Source organism: Staurois parvus, unplaced genomic scaffold (assembly GCF_062004578.1).
Source record: "Staurois parvus isolate SC_StPar_1 unplaced genomic scaffold, SC_StPar_1.0 ptg000682l, whole genome shotgun sequence".
Classification (NCBI taxonomy): domain Eukaryota; kingdom Metazoa; phylum Chordata; class Amphibia; order Anura; family Ranidae; genus Staurois; species Staurois parvus.
In genome coordinates this window covers 9,375,653-9,400,047 of record NW_028318478.1, presented here as the reverse complement: position 1 = coordinate 9,400,047, position 24,395 = coordinate 9,375,653, and the positions used below count along the sequence as shown (strand labels likewise).

Genomic DNA, 24,395 nt, shown 5'->3' with positions numbered 1-24,395 from the left:
AGTAATGTATATCCCAGCTCCCCTGTACTCCATTATAGTGATATGAAATGTATACAGTAATGTATATCCCAGCTCCCCTGTACTCAATTATAGTGATATGACATGTATACAGTAATGTATATCCCAGCTCCCCTGTACTCCATTATAGTGATATGACATGTATACAGTAATGTATATCCCAGCTCCCCTGTACTCCATTATAGTGATATGACATGTATACAGTATGTATATCCCAGCTCCCCTGTACTCCATTATAGTGATATGACATGTATACAGTATGAATATCCCAGCTCCCCTGTACTCCATTATAGTGATATGACATGTTGTATACAGTACTTACTCCTAGTCCCTCCGAGTCCCCCGCTGCGGTGGAGAGGGTGTCTCCTCTGAGCGGAGTAGAGCGGACTTCTCCTGTACCTGTCCCCTCAGTGGCAGTGCCGCAGAAGCCAGAAACCAGAAGTTGTAAACTGGAACTTGGCTTCACAAAGAGGCTTGGAGCGCAGGTGCAGTCGCTCCATGCTTCATCTGTGCTCGCAGCTCGCCGCTCGCCACATAGGAATTTCTCCTCGTATTGGCGAGCGGGCGAGCAGCTTTTTCAAGCCCTGGTGTAGCACAACAAACTAATATCTCATATAAAAATCAATGAAAAACAATAATTCAAATCCCATGAAAAAGTCTCTTATAACACCACTGTGCAATGTGTATAAACTAAATAACTCTTCTTCAGTGCCAATTATGTCACCACCATTAGGTGAAAAACCTGCTCACCTAACTATATGACCTCATCAATAGGTCATTATGCGCTCAACATATGGAGAGGCTTGTATACACCCTCTGTGGTCTTCCTCTAGCTCCTCTCCTGACACCGCCACAGTATACACTCCTCCAATTGATGCTCTCATATAATATGTATTATGGAAAACAAGTGGAACCATAGTGCTCTCTATATGTAAAACAATTTACTAACACCCAGATTAAAAACACTTACAAAATGTAAGAAACAAGCCAGCATATAATGTATATTTCGCTACATGGTTCACTACCCCGCTCTCCCAGATGATCATCAATTCCAAACTGCTAGAGCTCAGCTTCTTCCACCCATACACATTACACCCCAGGTTTGGGCTTCTTCAGTAGGCCAATACTGATGCTAAAACACTTTATAGCTTTGCTGTTGATTGCATAAAGTTACATCTGAGCTTATGATGTATTTTAAAGATGTAAGCCATCAATACCTACAATTAAGACAGCAAACACTGCCGTATGAACAGATATTTAGGTTGTGATAAAGGTTTACAAAGCAGACCAGACTAAATAGACAGCATTAAAGCTTTAGCTATTTTTGACTTTTATTTGTAATTTTTATTTTTCACTATTTGTGATGGGTAAGCCACAAAATATTTCCAATACATTTAACCTACTTGTTCAATGTTTATACACACACTGTGCTCTGCTGGAGACCTCATGATTAGTTGGCAGATGCTTTATTGCTTATTGATAATCATTTGCTGTTCATGTGTCTTGCAGGCCTTCAACACATTTAGCGACAGCAAGAAAATTGTGTCAGGTTAACTTGTAGAGAAATTGCTTCCTAGCTTTTAACAGATGGCAGCTGTTGAGGCACAAGTATATTAAACAGTAGATGATGTTCCTAAAGACAAATCCAAAAAAATAGAAGGAACTCTGGACCCAGCAAAATAGTTCAATTAGGCAATGAATGATGATGAATGGGACAACAATGTAAGCACATAATTTTGTATTTAGGAAATTGAAAGTAATATAAAACCCAGGTATACCTGTTTGTGAGCAGTTCATTCATAGAAACATAGAAAAGGAATGGCAGAAAAAAAGACTAAGTAGTCCATTGAGTCTGCTTCTTTTTTTTTTAATCAATACATGTTTTTGCATTCTTGTATTTGTTTTTGTTAATGTTTTTGTCTGAGTATAGATCTATGTTTGGCCCAAGCATGTACAGTTGACTGACTCACTACTACTGCTAGAAGTCTATTGCAAGCATCAACTCCCTTTCAGTAAAATAATACATTCTAAAGCTAATGGAAAATTCACTTGCAAAGCGAACAGCCAATTTGCCTTTAGTAAATCAACCCCATAGATTGGTCTTTGGATTACAAGGTGGTCAGAAATTCAGGCTGTTCTGATTGGAGAGCTCCATGAGGAAATGCACACATGTAATTTACAGACTGCAGGGAAGCATGCAGCCCTTTCATTTTGATCAGGCTCTATTCTGTAAACTGTTCAACTTTCAAATAAAGAAAAGTCGTGATTGGGCTCTTGATTAAATGTTCATTGTGGTGCAGAAGGCTGAAGAGTCTGAGGAGTGGGAGCTTCATTTTATACCCAGGCACTTGCATTGTTGCTAGGCTAATGATCAGCGTGATCCAGAGCATTTTATTAGGCAGCAAACATATTGGTATTATTATATATGAATGATTTAGTGTATGAACTAATGTATGGATAATGGTTTAATTCCTTCTAAAGTGCTTGAAAATAAACTAGAACATATTTCTGTTATAGGTTATTTAGTAGCATTAAAATAATAATGTAATTCCTTCACATATTTTGATATATAAAACAGTCTAAAAATTTTATTTGATATTCATAAAAAATAGTAGCTTTCTTGTTGTCACTCTTATTTTGAATATTAGAAAATTAGAGCTGGCATCTGTTTGTTTGTTCACAGCTTGCAAATCATATGTTTGCAAGTGTTTTCAGGGATTTTCCACTAAAAATAAGTAAGTGGTACCCTTTTTTCATTGGTAAGTTGATCGACCAGAAACAATAAGGTCCTGTTCACATCTGGGCGTAGCAGAAATGTGAGCAGAAACACGCATTTCTTCCCACGTTTCTGCAAACGTGCCAAATGCACTAAATTGTACAATGCGCTTGCAGTACCATTATTATTTCTTAATGGCATGCCAAATGTGGGTAGCAGTCACATGTTTTCCACATGACAAAATGTGAAAAAAACAATCAAAAATGCTTGTCAACAAAACGTGCTTGAATCACTACCAAACATTCGGTACATGAACTTCTTTAGAGTGGATGGGGCCTGGTCCTGACCTGCTATAAAAATGCAGAAAAAAAAGTGCTAAAAACCCGATACAAGACGTTGCTCAGATGTGGACAGGGCCTTATAGTGCTAGAAGGTATAAAGATTGGCTCTGTAACAGAATATATTCAGTTTTGTTTATCAGCTAAGTAGTCTGTGATATATTTAATGTATGGATACGTTTAACGCTTGCCAGGTCAGTCCACTTAAAACCATTTTCTTGATTCAACAAATTGCCCCCATCAACTCCAACATTGGGTCTCATATAAAAATAGATACCAACTGAAAGATCTTGCATAGGTGCAAGTACATCAATTTCTAAATTCACAATATTTGTATGATTAAAAAAGAAAAATGAAACCGAATTCAAAGCTATGACTATAATCTATCCATTCACTATAATTTGTTGTCATTACTAGTTACCTATTACTAGATAAACAAATGCAGGGGGGCGCCAGCTAAGTGCAGCATAGAGGGACACCTTTATTAATAAAGCCAAATGCAAATTCATATGCCACGGTATGCAATTGCTTGTCGTGGATCATAAGTAGGAATACCAGCCTGCCCTCGTGAAGTCACTTCCGGTTCTGTGTTCCATGGTGGTTTCACAGACTTCTGGAATTGACTACATCACTGCTTCCTGGTTGCTGATGACACTACTGCTGTTAGTGAGAGAAACTCCCTGGGTGGAAAGATTCCTACTTATAATCCATGATCAGCACAATGCATACTGTGGCCTGTGAGTTTGTATTTGGCTTTATCGATAAAGATGTCCTTTTATGCTGCACGTAGCTGGTGCCCCCCTCCCCGTGTTTGTTTGCTGTTATGTTGAGATCATTCTGTCTCTGGTGGAGCTGCCTATGCAGGTTCACAGTCTACTGAATGAATTCTCCATGGTCTGGTCTGCTCCTAGTCTTCCATTCCTTGTGGACCAACTCCCTCTACCCCCACATATGGATTAACTAACCCATGGTTTTATATATCATTTATTTTTTAGGGGGCATATCCTCTTGTATATAACATTTCAATTGTGCGCCATATGCTTTTGTTGTTTGTTACCAATTACTAGATACCTGCATCATATTTTGAGAACCGTGTCCCAATAGTAAAATGTTTATTAATTACAAGGCTTTATTATACTGAAAATGTCAGAAGCAAATGCTCAAATACTCAGCTGCATGCTCCAATGGCAAACACAGGTAGTAGTCACAGTAAATAAAGCAACACATGTGAAGGGGTTTGACAGCTAATGACATTTAAGGAATTTACTTTTATATTTTAGCGAGTGCATGTTTTATTCGGCATGGATAACCACAAGTGAAACTGGCAATATATCAGCTGAAAAGTACATTATTGAGCATTACATCCCTGTCCCTTTGGTTACTTGAGTAGCCCTCAGGTACACATTAAGCTTTTTTTAATTTTTCTTTAAAAAGCCTTTTACTCTACCCACCCACTCTACCCCTGTTGGTATTGGGTGCATAATGTATATCTTATTACCACTTGCCAACAGAGCACTGTAGCTTTACTGCTACAGTGTGGACTGGCTGTGCAAGATCAGGTATATATACATAATTTTTCTTTTTCAGGTGGGGGGTGCACACTGTCATTGGCTCCCTAAAACGCTGATCAGCGGGTCCCAGCCAGTGATTCACAACCAGGACCCTTTGATCTTCGAAGCTAGTGCCAGGAGAGAGTTTTGTGTTGGTAAACAACACAAATCTCTCTACTGACAGCAGGGATGTGACAATTTTTGTCTCCCTGTAGATCTTTTCCTCTGCTGTTTACTTTTAATTTATAAGGAATACATATCAAATGGTACCTGTACTGACTTGACCTTCTGAAACTCTTTCTCTCAGCACCTCTCTAATTCATAAGGCAGGTTCTGTGATATGTGATACATCAAAAGTAGCTCAGTGCTATCCCCAGGCCAAAATAATGTGTACAAAATAACAATAAACCAATCAAACTACATGCAATGTGTATCATACAATCATCATAAAGCCCACATAGTGAAATTGTGTAATGTCCAGCAAAAATATCTAAAATAAGCAACTTTCTGAAGAAGTCCTATTGGTGAAAGAAACAAGTATGGGCAGCATAGCCTATTGCCGATGACGTAATCACGCTTATGAGTAATGGAGTTTGCAGAGAGTGTGGTGAGCTACATTACATAGAAGCAAGTTTTCTACAGCTATATTTGATGAGCAGTTACCTCTTTGATGTTTGTGAGTGCTTTTATCTTCAAGTTAAAAAAAATAAATAAATACAAGTTTGTCTGTGAGCACTATTAGTTCTATTTCTGTTTCTTGTCTCTCTTTCTGGTGATAGGAGTGTACGCTCATATTTGGAGGAGTGAAAGTGGAGAGCGGATCATCTTTCATACCCTGTTGGGGGAAATGCATTTTGACCTCTTATGATCTATGAGGTCAAATTTAGAGATAAGCAGATCTGATTGTCATCGGGTGGTGTGTCCTATTGGCTGCCGAGTGCACATTCAGGAGAAGGGATCAGGATGATTCACTGTTTTTAGCGACTAATATCACTTTGGATATCTCACTTGGTGGATTGTTTGTCAATAAATATGTATTACTTAGATCACGTTGGATCTTTCACTCATTGGACATGCTTATTTTAGATATTATTGTTGTTATTTTAGATATTTTTGCTTGACAGTACACAGTTTTACTATGTAGGAATTATGATTATTGTATGATACAAATTATTTGTTCTTTTATTGGATTATTGGTATTTTGCACACATTATTTTGGTCTGAGGGTAGCTCTGTACTACTTTTGATGTAATTTATTATAGCAGAGATGTTGTGGAAACCCTTTTTTTGGTGCTAGCTAGCAACCAACTAGAGATTTTTATTAATGACTTGATTGTTGATTTTTGATTATTTATCTGTGAAATGTTTGACACAACAGTACATTTTCACACGCCATAGTGAATATGTGTCACCGCAAAGAAATAGTTGTGTGGAGGTCTTCAAAAAGTAGATTTCAAACTTCAAGATCATTCAAATTATTAGGAATAGGCTAGAACAAATTAAAACACAATATGGAAATGAATATAGCTGTATCTCTTTATATTTTGACCATAGGTAAGCAAGAAAAAAGGACTACAATGATTTTTATACTACAAATAAAACTTTAAGGTTCTGTAGTGCAACCAAGAGATGTTTTGGCAGAATAAATCCCATTCCTTGCAGCCAAGTGCTGACAACAACAAAAACAAAAATGCAATAAAATATTCTGCTGGTTAAAAAGAAATACCAAGTGTTGACTGGCTTTTCTACAAAAGTACCCTGTGGGCACTGTCAATGGCCATTCTGACTTCCAACATTTAAGAACAATGGTTAGTAATACTTTGGCAGGCAGTGTTCAGAACATCCTTTCATTTATTTGGCAAAAACACCATTTTATTGTGTCATGTGCCACTCGCAGGAAATGTCCCTGCTTAGTTCCAAATACTAATAAAATATATTTGATTGACCAGATGGCTTTTTTCTCTGTGCCTTTATTTATGAGCATTTAGTGACTGCCAGTTCCAGTTTCAAGAGGTTTTAGGACTAAGTGAAACAGTAGCCTTTGTAGTGTGGTTGCAGTCTTTGTAAGCTTCTTTGTAGCATGATTTAACCCAATATTTTATGTACTGTTACAATATTCCATCTGTTTATTTTTGCGTGCATTGCAGCTGGAATGCACTCACTGCAATATCAATGCCAAAAAACTAAGGTTCTGCAGTATCAACATCTGGAAATCCAAAAGTATGTGGTAGCAATGAGATGTCCATATGGTCTGTGGATATTGACTAGCATATAAATAAACCTGTGGGATAATGTAAAGTGTTCTTGGAATGAGATTGTGATATATAATATCATTGATCCACACAACACATATGCTTTTTGTGGAACATTAAAATCGGTGGCATCTATTTCCATTTTCTGAGGTCAAAATTAAGTAATCATTATTATAAAATAACATGAATGCTCCAGTTCAAAGCAAGAAATAATACAGGCAGGTGTGTTTTGGGTCCAATCTCTGCCTGAGAGGGGCCAGATGTAGTCATGTTTAGGCAAATTGGTGCCAGTGGCAATTTATTTCACGCGTTGGTACTAACAATAAAAAAAAAGTTGTACGTGTTTCATGAATTTGGCACAAGGCTTTGGATTACAATAACTGTCAAAAATGTGTTGCAAATGCCTTACTGAATTGTTCCCAATGTGTTGCATTACAATGTCATGCACCCCATTGCATAACTGTGTGTATATGTATGTATGTATATATATATATAAAGATCACCTGTGCCAGTCGATGTACAGATACTCTGAGGTTGATTTTAAAAAAATCAGGAATTTTCACACAATTGAATATTCACCTAGATCATCCAACCATGTGCAAAGCAAATTCCTATTTACTTATTTTTTCTGTACATTGTTCGGTAATCAAAGTAAACAGGAATTTGCTTTTAACATTATTGGATAATTGAAGTAAATATTTTCACGATGTGAGTGATGATTCTCAACTCCTTTATAAATCAGCCTGAGTATTGTGGTGTGCAAATTGGTCTACCTTTTTTGACAGAGCATATATTTGCACAAAAAGTATGTTAATTCACCATAATAATATGTGTGTTAAAGTGTTACTTCACCTTTAGAGAAAATCTGTAAAGGTGACCTAACATCGGATCCCCTCCCCCCCCCCAGCTCCGCTGTACTTACCTCTTGCAATCCTGAGCTGTCAGGGCTCCCGCAAATTTAAATCCCAGCTGCTTTCTCCTCTTTCTGCACTGCACTTCCAATAGGTACCAGACTGAGTCTAATTGGTTAGCACCGTCACATGAATGGCAGAAGGTAAGTACAGTGTTCACCGGGAGAGGGGATGTAATAAGGGGGTCCAATTTTAGGTCGCCTCTACAGATTTTTTTGTAAAGGTGAACTAACACTTTAAATATAAAAGTCATAACATTTTAGGTTGCCATTTAGACTTTTTTTCATTAATGGACTATTGTCCACTGGGCTCCATATACATACTGTAACTGACCATAAATGTCTGTGTTTAATAATGCCATACAAAGAGTAAAGTTGCCAAGTACAGCTTAGCTACCCATAGCAATTAGTTATTTCTTACCTTTCACCAGTGTAAGAACATTCAGAACAATATATTTGTAGTTTGTTACTAAGCTTCAGCCAAAACATTTTTCTTAATAACATGAGGTTGTGTTAGAATCTCTATCAGAATTTAGCAGTATTTGCATCTATTTCAATCAGGGAAAATTCCCCTTTTTATCTTAAGAGAAAATTAATAGAATGGTCTGCAGTGGGCACAATAACATCAATAAAAATATATATTTCTTGCAATGTGGGAAATTATTAAAAACTGTAAAATTTCTGTCAGAGACTATGGCACAGACTAAGCCTGGAAAGGCCCCAGGCCCAGATAGGTTCTTGCTTGAGTACTAACAAACCTTTTCTGCCGGGTTGGTACCACATTTTCTGACAGCCTACAACTCTTAAATTCAGAAGGGCTCTTTGCCTGCCGATTCTGTAAGAGCATACATCTCACTCATACATAAGGAAGTCAAGGAATTACAGACCAATTGACCTAATCAATGTTTACCTGAAACTCATAAATTCTCACAGACTCCTCCCACACATCTCGAAACTGATTCATTTAGATCAGGCGGGTTTGTACCATTCCGTGAGGCCAGGGACAACACCACCAAGGTTCACAATCTCATCCATGCGGTCTCCCCTCTCTGTAACTCTTGACTGGCACAGAGAAGGCCTTTGGTACTGTGGCCTGGCACTTCATGTAGGCCACCCTGTGACACACATAGACCTGCCAGCTATATCAAACCCTTGGGCCACCACAAAACTGCTGCCTTTGCAGAAGACTTAATTTTCTTTGTTACAAACCTGAACATGACTCTGCCCAACATTGTGAGGGCATTTCGTACCTATGGGGAGCTCTCGAATTAAAAAATAAATCTGGCCAAATCAGCAGCACTCAACATAATGGTTCCACTTCGAGACCTGCAACTTCTCTGAGACCATTTTTTTTTCTTCTGGGTGGAACTGGAAATTATGTACTTGGCCACCAAGGTTATATTGTATATATCTCTACCAGACCAATTTCACACCCTTGCTTCAAAATGCCAAATGGGACCTGAAACAGTAGCATACACTAAAGTTAACATGGTTCAGGTGTTGTAACTCCCTGAAAATTACTATCCTTCCATGGATTCTCTATCTGCTTCAGGCCTTTCCTGTAAACCTGCACATAACTTTCTTTTAACTAATTTGTTCTATGTTTTGGAACAATTCAGTGCTGACGTGATACTTTTTTTTATTTGCACTAACATACAATTTTGAGGACAAGCTTTCGGGGTATGTCCCCTTCTTCAAGGTCCAAGCAGTACTATTATTACAAAGTTTTAGCAGAATGTTAGAGATGTGGGGGATGAAAGAAAAAAAAAAAAGCAGAAAGAAACACAAGCCTAGGGTTAGCCTAGAGATAAGATACAGCAAAGCAAAAGCAAAGACTGGGGGGGGGGGGAGAACAACACTCACAGAGAGAGTCATAAAAATGTTGGATAATGATTGAGGAATCCCATGTCCAAATTAAGGCCGTTATCTCGTGTCAAATAGAATTATCATTCTTAGTTCAAAAGTTTTTCTTTCCTGAATGGATTTGAAATTTCCTTTAAGAACTAAAACATTGAGGTCTTCCATAATGTGGTCTGGTTGTGCGAAATGATGTCCCATAGGTGTGCAAAAGACATCTTCTTTTTGTTCCTTGATGGTATGTCTGTGCAAATTCATCCTTGTTTGCAACTTCTGTCCTGTTTTGCCAACATAAGATCCTTTGCTACACTTTCTGCACTGGATAAGGTACACAACATTACTGGAGGTGCATCTGTATGATCTGGAGATATTGAAGATCCCTTTTGAGTGTCTGACACTTTTTGATGGATTGATTTGGTTGCACAGTTTGCAGCGTTTTTTTATTGAATTATTTGTGACCTCATAATCAGAAGGAAGTTTCCTACTAATTATTTTATTTCTGAGGTTGGGGGGTTGTCTGAAAGCTAGTATTGGGGGTTGCTGGAATATTTTTTTTAGAGTTCCATCCTCTCTTATGATGGGTTGTAAATCTTTGATTATTTTTCTTTTTCCTTCTAGTGCTGGGTTGTATGTGGTTACTAGAGGTACACGGTTGTTTGGTTTTTTCTCTTTGTACTGAAGTAGATTTTGCCTTCGGGTTCTCAAGGCTGTGTTTATGCTGGTGTTGATAGTTTTGTGCTTGTAATCTTTCTTATGGAAGGAGTCTGCTAGTGTCCCGAGATGTTTATCTCTGTCTCTTGGGTCAGAACATATTTGGTGGTATCTGATGGCCTGACTGTGTATGATGGCACGTTTCGTGTGTTGGGGGTGGAATCTGGAACTGTGGAGGTAGTTGCATCTGTCAGTGGGTTTCCTGTATATTGAGGTGTGAAGCGTATCATCCCTGATGTATACTGTGGTGTCTAGGAAGTTGACGTGTGTGTTGAGTATTCCATTTTTAGTTTGATTGATGGATGAAAAGTGTTGATCAATGAGTAAAATTGTTTTAGGTTTTCTTCACCTTCTTTCCATATGATGAAAATATCATCAATATAGCGATAGTATCTGTACGGTTTTTGTTCCATACTGTTCAGGAATTTTTCCTCCAAGTGTTGATCAATGAGTAAAATTGTTTTAGGTTTTCTTCACCTTCTTTCCATATGATGAAAATATCATCAATATAGTGATAGTATCTGTATTCTTTTTGTTCCATGCTGTTCAGGAATTTTTCCTCCAGGTCAGCCGTAAATAAATTGGCATATTGGGGTGCCATTTTACTTCCCATCGCAGTACCCATACATTGAAGATAGATGTCTTTATTGAAGGCAAAGTAGTTGTGTGTAAGTATGAATTCAATGAGCTGTGTAACATCCTCAGCAGTGTATTTATGGTTTGATGAGGATGATAAGGATTTATGACATGCAGCTAATCCATCCTTGTGAGGGATATTACTATACAGGGATACTACATCCATAGTCACTAGAAGTGTATTAGATGGTAATTGCTGTATGTTGTTGATCTTGTTCAGAACGTCAGTTGTGTCTTGCAGGAAACTAGCAGTATTCTTGACTAACGGTTTTAAATTTGTTTCTACAAAGCCTGAGATTTGTTCGGTGAGTGTATTCATACCTGTTATGATGGGTCTGCCTTGATTTCCTGGCTTGTGGACTTTGGGTAGCATGTAGATGTTCCCGATTTCTGGATGATCCGGAATCGCATTTATAAGTTCTAAATGTAGGTGGGCTGGAAGTGTTTTAATGAGGCCTTTTAATTGCTTTGTAAAGTCCTGGGTCAGATCATAATCCAGTTTTTTATAGTAGATGGCATTCTTGTATGTATTTGTTTGTATCCATCACAACAACTGCTCCCTCAAGTTCTATGTTTTGGAAATGCCTATGGTCCCACAATTCGTCCAGGTTAAAATTTCAGCTCTTAACTTGCCCCAAATCTAGAGGGGCTATTGGTCTCCTTGATATAGCCAGATACAACCGGGCCATCCATCTCACGAGAATCATAGGCTGGCACTGTAATGAGTGTTCAAAGCAGTGGATGACCATGGAGAGTGAGGATACCATTGTCCCACTCCGGGCCCTGCTCTAGCTAACTTGCTGGCCTTCAGTTGAGATACTGACCCACCCAGCAATCGGAAATTCCATTCTAGTAGCTTAATCGATATTTCAATCTACTGACCTCTCACCTCTGATCTCGACCATGATGCCTGTTATCAGAAATCCAGACTTAATCCCAGGCGTTACCAATAGGAACCTCAGGCGTCTTAGTTTGTCAGGGAAATTTCGGCTGGTGGACCTCTGATCACAAGGAAGACTTCACCTTTCAGGCCACCCTATCTCTATGCTCTGACCTGCCTCTGGACAGTTGGAGCACTATTCAGCTCAGACATTATTTACAGACTGTCAGGAAATCTGATTATTTCTGATTCCTGATTAAATCTGATGCATTCTCTTATGCCTTTTGAAGCAGTCTATCAGAAAGGGGAACCATCTAGACACACGCTTTCCTTTTTTATGGTTACTAACTGCATACTTTGATGACTCTTCTCCAGTGTTTATATACCATTGGGAATCTAATCTAGGCATGACTTTTACAACCCAGCAGATATACAAGATCCCCCAACTGACCCAAAAATCTTATATAGCAAATAAGTATTAGGAAACAGCATAAAAGATACTAGCCAGATGGTATCGGGTTTCAAATGTACTGCACAAAATGGACCACAATATCCCAGACACCTGCTTGTGCAGCACAAAGGCAGTAGGTACGTTAGCTCATATTTTTTGGTTCTGCCCCAAAATATGCCCCCTCTGGCTGGACGTAACAGCTACAATCAAACAATTGACTTTTGTAGTGTTATGTAAGAACCCAGAAGCCTATCTACTCCAACTGATGGAGAGGCCCATCCAGAAATACAAGGCTTCCCTAACTATCTATTTGCTGAATGCGGCTAAGGCTTGCATCCAGGTTCTGTGGCGGCAAATACAACCCCCAACTGAATCACTGTGGTATTCCAAAATGAATGATATTCTTCATATTGAAGACTTAACGGCTACTCTCCACAACAAAGGAAGCATTTAGAGAAAAGTAGAGGCCCTAAAGATACTTTACCTACACTGATAATAACCTTCAGGTGATGTTCTTGCTTGTCCCTGAGTTATCTTAAACCTTAGGCTTAATGCATGTGGGCATTTTGAGGCCACCCTTGAGACACCCCTGGACAGCGACCCCTTCCCTTCCTCTGCCTTTCCCCTCCCTCTCCATTTCCCCTCTCCTCCCCCCCATCTACAACAATTTATATTAAAATGTATATTTTTTCACAAGAATCTGTGGGTTGATTTACTAAAACCTGAAAGTGTTAAATCTGGTGCAGCTCTTCATAGAAACCAATCAGCTACCAGGTATTTTTTGTGAAAGGTTTACTGAACATGCTGAAATTAGAAGTTGATTGGCTACCATGCACAGGTGCACCAGATTTTCCACTCTCCAGTTTTAGTAAATCAACCCCTATATGACAGATTCAAGTTTTTACGTTCTTTGGTTCTATGTAGTCACATTTTTCAGCTCATGTATGTGTTGAAAATATGGAAATACGATGCATTTGCTAACTCTGTATACTAGACTCCAATGTGAATGTTACATGTCCAGCACCGTAAGAAATGTTTCTCTAAATAAAGAGTTAAAAAACAATTCTATCAGTGTGTGTGTGTGTGTGTCCAAGGACAGGAAAATAAAGATAAATCTGCTATTTCGTAATGCAAACAAAGGGAAAATATGTTTCCAATCCTTTCCCACTCTATCTTAAACTAAAAAAATGGCTGAAGGTTTACTTTAACTTTTAAATTTGCTTTTTGCCTTATTAAATAAATCTGAAAAATCATTCCATAGTGTATTGGTTTCAGAGTAAAAGAACACCTGGTCTTACACATATCCTATACAGAATAAATCAGGTCTGCTTTGTAGCACTACCATTAACTTCACTACCAAAAAAACCTTTCAACTATATAACTTTGCCTATTGCCAATAGAAAAAAAGTCTTATCACAGTTATATGGATTAGGCTTTTAACTGTACATATGTACCTGCTAATCCTTAATAGTTTAAGAAATGGACTTTTAATGGGACTCCTGTGCATACCATTGATTTACCAACACATGTAAAACATTCTTTTTCAATACAATAGTTAAACAACTCCTCCACTTTCCCAGTGAAGCCCCCTACATATCTGTTCTTTCACATCATAATGAAATACAGCGGTATTCCAGGTTACTGCTGTAGGTGGCTTAAAGTAAATTAGACCTCATTTATAACTTTCCTTTGCAAAGACGTCTACACAAATGAAATAGATACATTAGCATGAGGCACCTTTTATAATTCAATTCAGATTGGCAGAGAACTTTGACATTACGTTCTTTTATTATTATGCACAAATGATATGATTTGGAAGCTACAAATAGAATGGCATAGTGGGTCTTGCATTGGCAGCCTGCCACATGGTTAATGGCTGCCTCCGTTAAAGCCATAAATGAGAAAAATTCTGTAAAAGTAGGAAATCTTTGTTCCTAATATACTGGGAGGAATGCAGTGTTTTCCATAATGGATGGTATAGTTTTAGGACTTTGTAGAGGGAGAGGGGATACATAAAAGTACTCTGGCATGCAAAGTGCTAAATAATATTTAGTATTTTAATCAGCGTACTGGTTACTAACAAGCAGTTTACAGTCTTCACAAATCACTGCTCCCTGCATTGCTTATACAGCAGTGCTGCATGTTAACAAATAGGATATTTTCTGAGTTTAAATACTGAGCAGCACTGAGAATTACAGTGTAAAACACAATGAACAATACAGGGTCAGGATTAGGGGTGCATTGTACAGGTTGGGAAAATATTCTTAAAGGTATACTCCAGTCAAACTGTCAGGAACCATAAACCAAGTGGAGAAAGAAAGTGCAGTTAAAAAATAACACAGTTCTGGACCGTAGTCAAAAACAGAAACCAGGGTTTGGATGCCAGATTGGGTAATCAAGATGAACTGGGGTCAGGAAACCAGAAGTAAGTGCAGTCATGGCCAATAATCAGGGACAGTAATCAGAAGAGAAGTCAGCCAGACCGAGCTGCACACAGAAACACAGGCAGGAACACAGTGGAGATCACAGACCATGCAAGAGTAAGGAGGAAATTATCTAAGCTGCTAAAATAGCAAAAAGGGCTGGCTGTAGGCTGGAATAATGAGGTAGGCAATGGTATCCAGGTGACTCACTGTGCAGATGATGAGTGGCTGATAATTAACCGACAGATGAGCAGCTTCTCAGCACTGAAAGAAAAGAGCTGCTCTTTAAGTAGCAGAAGCCCAGCCCTGACAAAACATTAATATTTTACATTTAAAGCTTAAGCTTAGTGATTTTTTTTTCAGCAAAAGGGATATTACGTACATTGAATGTGGGTGTGTGTGCTGTGGGGGTCAATATGAGCTGCTGGATCTGTCATAGGCGTGCGTCAAATGTGACGCCTATTCCTGTCATTTCTGTCTGTCCTCCATTTATAAAACATTAACTATTATTACCTGCAATTAATAGCACTCTGTGAATGAAGGAGATGGACATATCATTAATTTGCCCATCCTCCATTCATATACCACTTTTCATTGTGGGGAAAAAAATAGTACAGCTTTTATGAATGGAGGAGGAGGGCAGAAAGAGGAGGAATAGTTGGCACTGTTGATAAGTGCCTATGACAGGTCCTGCGGTTCATATTATCCCCTACAGCTCTGTAAGATCACAGCTGCAGGGGTATCAGGTACTTGGCAGAGGAAAGAAGATTTCAATGAAAATAGCAGCCAACAGTGCAAGGGACAATTTTCATTCAATGTAGGTACCATTCCTGGTGCTGATTTTAAAAAAATATTAAGCAAAATGTAAGCTTTAACCTGACCATTTACTTTGTCCTGTAATGAAAAGTGAAAGGGTTACTTATGGATCTTTTTTATTATTGTTTACACTCAAAAATCACACAAGTGTCACCTAAGATTCATTTAGAAAAATGTGTAAATATTAGGTGAAGGTTGTGTGAATTTTGGGTGAAGAGGTTGATAAATGGACCCTTTAATCCTCCCTTCTCAGCAGCATGTTCCAGCTTTCCTTTACTGCTCCACTGTTATATATAGCACCCAGCACTTCTAGGTATGTAGAAACATGTGACTCGCTCCCCTTCAGTACTGGTGTTTGGCGACTGGCTTATGGCTGCCACATGGGGCAAAAGAAGAGTCTTCAGTCTAATGTCAAAGGTTGGTTTGAAGCTTATACTGTATAGGGCTTTCTTGCTCACTGTCAATGCTTAAATGGAGCATGGAGAAGTGTAAGAAAGAGAAGTGTGAACTGCAGGGGAGAAGAAAGGTAAAAATGTGTATTGTGTGTATATATAGTTAATCTTTTTTTAGTTTTGGATGAGTAGGGAAGGATTAGAACCCCTGACAAGTTTTATCCATGCTTGATAGATTCAGCCTCTGAATTCCATTGGGGCGAATCTACCAAGCATGGATAAACCTAGTCACCAAAGCAGAAAATTGAATGGAAACTCAAAATTTTACAGTTCTAATCAAAACAAAGGTGAGGACACCTATTCCAGACAACGATCAAAGTAAACATCCCCTTGTTTTGTATTTATTTTCTCTAACTTCCTGTAACTCACCTGTTTCAATGAAATCTCCAAAATGGGACACAGACATCAGGAAGTTAGCTGACAGGGGTTTCAACAAAATGTTTGGGGTACCCAAACATGACCTTGTCACTTTATTTCTGCATGGGAAATATAAAAAGTGACTTTAAGGCAGCTTGGAGGACACAGCATAATCACTAAGTGGCTCTCATTATCATCTGCATAATACAAGTATAACTGGTTGTTCGCTAAATCCTTATAAAAGTCATAGAACCATAGAATAGATGTAACAAGGCAGAGAGACTGTCATGAAGCCCTGTGAAAAGTTTGTTGTATCTTGCTGCAATATATTGAATTAAATGTTTGACATGTTTGCATTTTTCTTTCATGCAAACTGGAAGAGTACATCCCATAAAGTGATAACAGTTCATTTATTTAATAAGGAAAAATGGAATGCACGTAGGGCAGTGACCAAGTCAGGAATGGCTTCAATTAGGAAATAAAAAAGAGAGAGACGTGCATCAGCTCAGTGTAATGATACAACCATTTTATTAAAAAATAATTTATGTATTTTATTACACCAAATTGTTACAAAAATTGTAATTTCTTACTTTGGAATAAAATTGCTGCTTTAATATTCTAGTTTGGTGCACCTCTCTGCTTTTTTCTTTTCTTCTAATGTGAAAGTTACTTAGCTCACTTTCAGGCAATGCAGCATTACCCTCATTATGACTCTGTTTTCTAAATGACAGCAACTGTAGTTCTCAGGGATGGACCAAGTTATATTCCTATTGTACAGCGCTGAGCAAACCCTTTGGCGCTATATAAACTCGTAGTAATAATAATAATAATAATAATAGTGTCTGATTTCCATAGTAACTCTTTTATTGTCACTTCGCCAGTGTGGAATAATACAATACATGTTGATTGTTGAATGAGAAAAGAATTTGGAGAACTACTTGTTTGAATTTTTTTTATTTGCTTTCAGTTAACTGATATCTAATCACTATGGCTTATTCTGCATGGCATATTAAGCGCCATTGCACTGCATATTAAAGAAAACCTAAGCTGAGGGGAATTTGATCCATCCATTGTTGGCTTCTCTTTATGAAAATAGTTGCTTGGCTATCACACATACTGTATTCAATTCTAACCCATTTTATTCCATTAAATTAATTTCATCCAAAATTAAAACACAATTGTATGGCATTATACTTAAAAGTATATAAATATCAACACTTGGATTAAATTGCAGGAAATTTTATCATAAGCCTGCAGAGCCCAAGAATTTACATTGCTTTTGTTTGTATTTTATAAAAATTACTTGTTGATCCTGCCAGTCTTCCATTGCATCTGACTTCCTGTGAGATGGTGTCAATGCTAAACCACTTGCTTCCAATTCATTGGTAGTGTTGTCACCACTGTGTGCACACCACCACACTGAAACCATCGGTGCCTGTGCTGATGCCTGCCATGCCTTGTAGTTTCAGTGTTGTTGCCCCTGCCCTGAAATCCATGCACCCATTGCTTTATATTTACATGCACTGAATCCTGTTTGGGTGTTGTGATTGGGATTTACATATACTTTAAATACATTCTTCCACTCATGAAGTTTAAAGTGGATCTTCACTCGCTTGTTCTTGTTTACATAAATGCTCCCTCTTCCCTCCTTTCACACAATTGCAATATTTTTCTCTAAATACCTTAAAAAAAGAAGCTAGTGCTTTTTCCCTTCTCACCTAGGTGAAGAATACGTAGTCCCAGCTGCCCACAACTTCAAGGGATACACAAACAAGACTACATACCCTCATCCCAGACAGTGACAGCTAGCAGTTACAGCACAACTAAAGTCAACACTTTCTTTTTTTAGTTTTGGATAGAGTGGAGATAGATCAGAACACCTGCCACTTATCTATTGCTGTTTGTGTCCCCGTTAGGGAAATTCACCCTCTCCATTTTCTTCTGTTTACCATTATCACTGGAGGTGGAAGTAAAAGAAAATCACACATTTTGGGCTGTCCCTAGAACATTAATAGTGGGGATATCTTCCAATGGGGTGTGACTGGTGACATCCAGGAATTAACTTGCTTTAGAGGGACATTCTCTCACTTCCTATTTTTGCTACAAGACAGGAAGTGAACGGAAAACACCCCGATGGGACATAGATGGAAAAAGTATACCTTGCAGGGGTTATAACCGTAAATTACTCTATCCAAGATTTTAAAATAGTGTTGCCTATAGTTATACTTTAATGTAAGGCCTACAGTGGTTTTAGCTCACAGTTTGTTTAATTATCTAGACAAATACAGTCCGAAAAAAAATGAAAAAAGGGTAATAAATGAATACATACAACCCTAATTCTCCACTGACTTTAAATATGACAACATTGTCGTAGACCACCCATCTCAGCCTGGATCACACATAACAAGTAAACCAACCAGACAGATCTCTACTTATGCAAACACATGGTAATAATTGTAAGTCATCTGGCAAATAATTCAAAAGTATGGTGATGCCTGTGACAATGCAGAGGTCAGTGATATTTATCACATAAAAGTCCCACAATGTTGTGAGATATTTGGCATCAAGGTCTAGTAAGCTCCTCTGTTCCTCTAATTACATATCTCTTTCACCAGGTAACTTAAAGTAGGTATGTGGAACGTTACAGCCACTCTTAAATTCAGCCTTCAAAGTACAGACCAGGAAGGTCATTCATTAGACATTAGTTAAGGTTCAAAGGAATACACACTTGTCACACAACCCAGGATGTTTCACGCCAATGTGCATGTGAAGGGCATATCATCTGGGCCTTCCTGCAAGAACCTGGAAGAGACCACCACTCCCTTGATGACATCCAGGGGATGATTATGCAGAATGGGACCTGTAGGAGGAGAGTGGTGCAGCAGAAAAGGACAGTGCTGGATCTGCTGAGCTTGTAAAGATTATTTTTTTACATAGCATAGACAAAAGACAGGAGATACTGTAAGTGGCACATTAAGTATATTTTTGTAGGGGAGGGTGAAGTTCTTTAAATATAATGTCCATTGTACAATGTATTTTCCTAAATAAAAATGAAATAAAACAGTAATATTATACTGGACGTATGTAAAACATTTTAATGCTTTCTCTTTTTGGTTTAAGAGGAAACATTTGAAAGAATACAGCAACATAACATACAGTATGTGAAACATGGTAACACATGAAAAGGTTTCTATCCCATAGCATAGTTCCTGAATATTGCTATTAAATCAACTAAAAACAGATGTATTGCTCATTAATACTTCTTATAGCTGAAATGATGTGATTCAGTATCAGCTGGAGCACAGGTCACATCTGTAGCTTGATACTGAATAGCAATTTAGCATCACAGTCCATTACTGTAATGTATGTAGGTTTCGGCAGTTCACAGAGACACATGTAAGCTACAATTTAGTACAAAGGCATGGGAAAGCTCTTAGCAAAGGAAAAGGTTCTAAATCAGATGTTCCATCTTTTTCTGCCTTTCTAGCAGCATTCTGACATTAGGAAGGCATTTAGGGGACGTAGATGCAAATTCAGACATTTTCCTCCCTTAAAAAGGAATATAAAGTAGCCTCAACATAACTGGAGGAATAATGTGGTCTAATTGACACTTTTATGCCTAATAAGTACCAAATGAACAAAAATGAAAGGAACGCATAATGTGTGGCTATACATTGCCTCTGTATATGGGGTACTGTAAATATTCTATTCTATTAGAGTCCATTGCTCAAAATATGTAAGCATTAAAAATTTAAACTTTTCTTATATATTGCAGTGAAGTTATGAAAAAATTAATGCTATCATCATATCAGTCACTCATTATGATCTGTGCACTCTAAAATGATTTTATGATTGCTATGACTGTAAAACAAATTTTGAAATATTAATATCTATAGTTATTAATAAACATTAAAGCTGTATTTACAGTGTAATATTCCCAAACTACTGTGTTTTAGTATGCCCTACTGCATTTTGTTTATTACAGGTATTTATATAGCAATAACAACTTATGAAACGCTTTACATACAGTTCTTGCCTTCAAGGAGCTTACAACCTACAGCACCAATCTAACATGCATACATACTGTACATGCACACATATACTAGGGCTAGTTTGGACAGGAGGCTACCAGCATGTCTTTGGAGTGCAGGAGAAAACCGGCGTGCCAAGGCAAAACATACACAAAGTAATGCAGGTTGAACAAGGATCCCCAGAGCTGCAAGGTGGAAGTGCTAACTAAGCCACTGTCATGCCATTTAGAATATTTTAGCATATTGTGCTTTGTTTAATGTGATTTGTTACTTTCTTGCATGTAATGAATGCAGCATGAATGCATCAAAACCTATGCCAAAATGCACTAATATGCAGCAAAATTTATTGAAATGATTATTTATTTATGTAAAACTACATTCTAAAACAGGGTTTGTATAATTCTACATATGATTCAAGTCTTAGAACTCAATTTAAAGCTTGTTGGTCTTAACTGGTCTTTTGATAAAACCCTCAATAAAATTTCAGAAAAACAACCAAATGTAAAAACTGAACATTAAATTGTTGCCTGCATAATATAATATTATTTTTTTAATGAAAACACTTAATAGTGTCAGTTATTATGTCGGTCAATATGATGACCAGATACAAGCACAATAATTACATTGCCCATACAGTCCACATCTCAAAGGCTCCATGCACACTGGGCAAAAAAACCCACCAGTTCCCTTTGGCAGAAAAAGACGTTAATATAGTGTTTTTGTACACAGTTTAGGAAAGTTTAAGAGAGTTTAGCGTTTTTTCTACCAGAAAGCTCCAATCAAAAATGCAAACCAGAAGGGTTTTTTTCCTGCCTCTAAACGTGGAGCTTAAATATGCCTCTAATCTTCCAAATGTGCATGGACACATAGGACAATACTGAGCTGCTTCTACAGGCAAAACACAAAACTCCTGTAGAAGCAGAAATTTTTAAGCCAGTGTACATGGAGCTTATAGTGTATTGCTTTTATTTAGTTCTTTTTTTTCATTATAAAAAATCTATCTTGTTTTCTCATTACAGACTAACCCCACTTGCCCCCTTCCTGTTTCCTTCTCCCAGGTTTCCCTATTTGCTTTGGAGACCATTTAGCATTTTGTTTTGCTTTTTTTTTATACTTACCTTTTTATACTTATCTTTACACTAGAACAGTGGTCTCCAAACTGCAGCCCGGGGGCCCTTTGCTTGTCTTTATCCGGCCCTTGGGGCTCTATTTTATCCACTGACACCAACAATGGGGCATCATTTCTGACCACAGTGGGTCAGTATTCCTTCAACTGACACCATTGAAAGGGCACAATTCCTCCCACTGACACCAACAATGGGGCATAACTCCTTCCAGTGATACCAACGATGGGCCAATATCCCTCCCACTGACACCAATGATGGGGCAGAATTCCTTCCATTGACACCAATAATGGGGGCATTAGTCCTCCCACTAACAGCAAAGAAAGGGCACAATTCCTCCCACTGACACCAATGATGGGGCACTATTCCTCCCGCTGACACCAACAATGAGGCAGAATTCCTTCCATTGACACCAATGATGGGGGGCATTAGTCCTCCCACTGAGAACAATGGTGGTGCACTAGTCCTCCCACTGACAAAGATAGGGCATTGTTTACACCCAATGGATTCCAGGACATTTTCTATTCCCACTGACCCTAGTCTGGCCCCCCTAAATTCTCAAGGATAGTAAAATGGTCCTTTGTTTAGAAAGTTTGGAGACCCCTGCACTAGAGACATGACGATTTAAGAAAACATTACACTGTGGGATTTTTTTCAAAGTTAAAATCTTAACATTTTATTGACCAACAATATTGACCAATATACAGTATACCATTCAAATTGTACAGATACAATAGTGGTCTTTCTTTTCATCTTCTGGTAGATACTTTAACATATTTCGCCAAATGCTGCTTCATCAGGAAGATTTTATAACTGCAAGAAGCATGCTGTATCAAAACGAAAAATGATAAGTATTACAACATATAAATGAATGAACATATCTTATTTTTTTATTTTTTATTTTTATACAGTATGGTCTGAAAGACCACTATTGTACATGTACTATTTTAATGGAGTTTTATATTGTTGGTCAATAATAATGTTAGGATTGTAACCCTGAAAAAATTGTGTCTGTATATAGTATCTTTAAAATCCAGTAGTGTAATGTTTTCTGGAATTGTTATATTAACGGATGTGGTACCCAGTGCCTCACTTGGTTTCCATAAAAGATACATAAAGCTGAAGTTCCACTTCACCTTTTTCCGGTGTTAGAAAACAGTTGCTGTTGTTCCCAGTTGCTTCCACTTTGTTATAATACCACTAACAGTTGAGCGTGGAATATTTAGTAGCCAGGAAATTTCACGGATGGAATTATTGCACATGTGGCAACCTATCACGGTACCATGCTTGAATTTACTGAGCTCCTGAGAGTAATCCAGTCTTCCCCACTGACAGCTGAATGTAAAAAGAATTGCTGGCAATGAAAAAATTAGCAAAAAAAATGGCACGGTCAGGTACATTGCATTGGCCAATCACAATGCACTGTCAGAGTTCAGTGCATTGTGGGGTGCGGCAGGCGAATAGCCTGCCGAATGCCCTTACCGACACCCCCTGTGTAGGTCCATGAAACCCTGCTGTCACAGGAATTGTGTTTAATTATGCTGGTCATCATGCAACCTTAAAAAAGACAGACTCTGCACCGCAATGTGGGTTGGAGTGGTGTCAGTTCTGGAGTTTAGGGGAGTATTGCAGCCAGACCTACTTTTTTCCCTGTTTTAACCACTTCCTGCCCAGCCTATAATAAAATGGCAGCAAAGCAGGAGCACTGCCATCCTGGGTGGAGGTCCCAGGATATGATGTCCTCCCAAGATTGTGCCTCGTGCACGCCCAAAGGCTGTGCACAATCTGTCAGCCGCTGTGTCCACTGGACACAGAGGATGACAGATCAGTGTACCAGGCTATTGCCGATATCATGTAATTGCTGTTACCAATCACAGCAGATCACATCGCAATTGTACACAATGGATGGCTTCCACTATGAATAGCTTCCATTCATAGCCATTCATTGTGTACTACTGTGTTGATTTCTATGACTGGTCACAGTGATCACATGAAACAATCAAGATAGCGCATTTGTACCATGTGATAGCTGTGGCCAATCACAGCTTTACAATAGTACACACTGGATGAATAGATATCATTCATAAAAGTGGTTGCTTATAATAGTGATTTTCATTGTTATAAGTAATCATAGTGTGTATGGTAACACTGTATTGCTCTGGAAAAAATAATCGTAAAAAAAGAAAAACAATTGTAAGAAAAAAAAGAAACAAAAGTTACAAAAATTGAAAAAAAAAATTTTTTTTCATAGTATCACAGTAAGTGTCCCTGATCACCACTACACCATTTATATGATGACTCTATAACTTTCTTACAGACTAAATAATATACACTGATTTTGTGTTTTTTTTTCACCAAAGAAATGTAGCATTTTGGTCTAAATATACAAAAAATAATTATTTATTGGCAAAATTGTATAACAGAAACAAAGAAAATGTGTTTGTTTGTTTTTTTTTGCAAAAAATAGAAAACACAGTGGTGATTAAATACCACCAAAAGAAAGCTCTATTGGGTGAAAACAATGATACAAATTTTATTTGGGCACAGTGTTGCATGACTGAGTAATTGTCATTCAAAGTGCAACGGCGCTGAAAATTGGCCTGTGCAGGAATGGGGTGAAAGTGTCCGGTATTGAGGTGATCAAAGAACGATTTAATTTTCACAAAATCTGGCTACAAGTAGCACCTTATTATCAAAAAATGTTTATGGCCTTCAGCTGCACATGAAGAACAAAGAAAGTGTATAGGACACACACAAACAAACACACACACAAACACAGAGACACAAACTTATCTATTTGTGTGTGTATTATATATTCATTGTAGAATATTCTGGAATATTTGTGCCATTTTGTAGTTACGGACCTGTTTTGT

At 37.9% G+C, this 24,395-nt stretch overlaps 1 protein-coding gene across 1 annotated transcript in view; it reads left to right on the top strand.

The window, feature by feature from the left end:
- The window catches only part of ENTREP2 (endosomal transmembrane epsin interactor 2), a 1,018,721-nt gene that overhangs the window by 599,220 nt on the left and 395,106 nt on the right, over positions 1-24,395 (top strand). The gene's annotated exons all lie outside the window — the stretch shown is intronic.